We start from the raw sequence: 1,818 nt of genomic DNA on the forward strand, positions 1-1,818 counted from the left end.
TATACCAGTTTAGGAAAAGCCCTTGGCAAAAGAACAATTCTCCGTTGTATAGGGAAGTAAATGAATGTCCATCAATAATCCCTATTTAAATATTACATTTCTGGGGCACCTGGGTGGCTCAGTCAGGTAAGCATCTGACTTCAGCTCACATCATGATCTCAAGGTTTGAGGGTTCGAGCCCCGCATTAACTAATAATAACTAATCCCGCATTTTGGATTCTCTGTCTCCCTCTCTCTCTCTGCCCCTCCCCCCAAATAAATAAACTTTAATAAATAAATAAATATTACATTTTCATTGGCATATAGTGTATAGTTTATTACAATAGCAAACCAACATGTATTAAAAATAAGCAATTATTTATAATTAACTGCAATCCTTCGTCCTTTGAAACAGTTTTCTAAACAGATCCTCCCTTTAAAATGTTGCTGAGTGTGCGTGAACTCAGGAAAACTGACAACTCCAGGATTTACCTTGGAAAGAGAAAGCAACCAAAGACCTAGGGAGCTATTAAGGAAACATCAGTATGATTCAGATTTCCTTCTGTCATTGATTGTTTTCAGGTTCAGTTTTGTTTGAAAACTACGGACAATAGCAATCCCAGCAGTCAGCCCTCCCTTCCGCAGTGCTCAGCGGGTCCCTGACAGGTTCTCGCCATAAATATAGTATCTCTCAGCTGAGTCGCTGCTGAAGTATTGAGTGGCTGTGGGATAAACATTTTATTCCCAACAAATGGCTGGAGGGTATTTAAGTCTTTATTTCCAGGTGGTACAGAGAAAGAGGCTTAATTTTCAGATAGGTTGAAGACAGGCCAGCCACACACACTTTACAAAAAAGTTGAGGAAGCAGAAAAGGATAGATCTAAATAGAAGATTTTTCCTACCTTGGCCCACAGGTTGTCCTAGAGCATTTCTGGGGAAAGGGCCACAATGTGCCTTAACAGTTTACTTCTGCTCTGTCGAACTTCCCTTGTTCCAGAATCATTGTGAGCCCCTCAGTGAAGCTCTGCTACCCTTGGGTGGGAGAGGGCTGTCTCGATTTCTCCACAATGCATGCTAGGCTTGCTGGCCTGATGCTGGGGGGGTGGAGAGATTAGGGGCGCAGGGATCCAACAGTTGGTGAAATGTATACACACCAAGAGGAGTGGGGGGTCACTGTGAGCATCAGCACTTGCTCTGCAAGTATCCTGGTGCCTGAGGGAGCGCGAGCCGAAACAGCAAGTAAAGCACACCGCGATAGGTAGAAAGACCTTTAGGAACATCTACCTTTTGGGTCATTTAGTAGTAAAACCTTGGATCGCGAGCATGATTTGTCCCGGAAACACGCTTGTAATCCAAAGCACTCGTATATCAAGGCAAATTTCAAGAACCCTGGGCTCAGTGATGATCACGTGACGTTTGGTGATGGGTACTACTCGCATTGCAAGACATGGCTCGTTTATCGAGTAAAAAAAAACTTACCAGAAATGTTTGCTCGTCTTGCGGAATCCTCACACAACAACTTACTTGCAATCCAAGGTTTTCCTGTATTTGCCGGAAATTTGTCACCCTTGGTAATATTTACGCAGTTCTGATTGACTGGTAACTTCTTCGGGAGGGTCAGCAAAAGTCATTTAAGGTATACACTGCTTATGAAAGAGGTCATTTTAGAGTGACGGCTTGTGCCACTTACTCTGTTTTCCATGGAAATTCCTCCTCCACCCTTCCGTGCTCCGTGCCGTGTCCCAAGAGGCTGCCCTCCGTGATGGCTTCGCTGCGGCTTCCTCGCCCCACTGGTGTCCTGGCAGGTCCCGCAAAGTGGGGACACCGCCCCTGAGTGGA

This window comes from Lynx canadensis, chromosome D3 (genome assembly GCF_007474595.2).
Source record: "Lynx canadensis isolate LIC74 chromosome D3, mLynCan4.pri.v2, whole genome shotgun sequence".
In the NCBI taxonomy this organism is placed as follows: Eukaryota; Metazoa; Chordata; class Mammalia; order Carnivora; family Felidae; genus Lynx; species Lynx canadensis.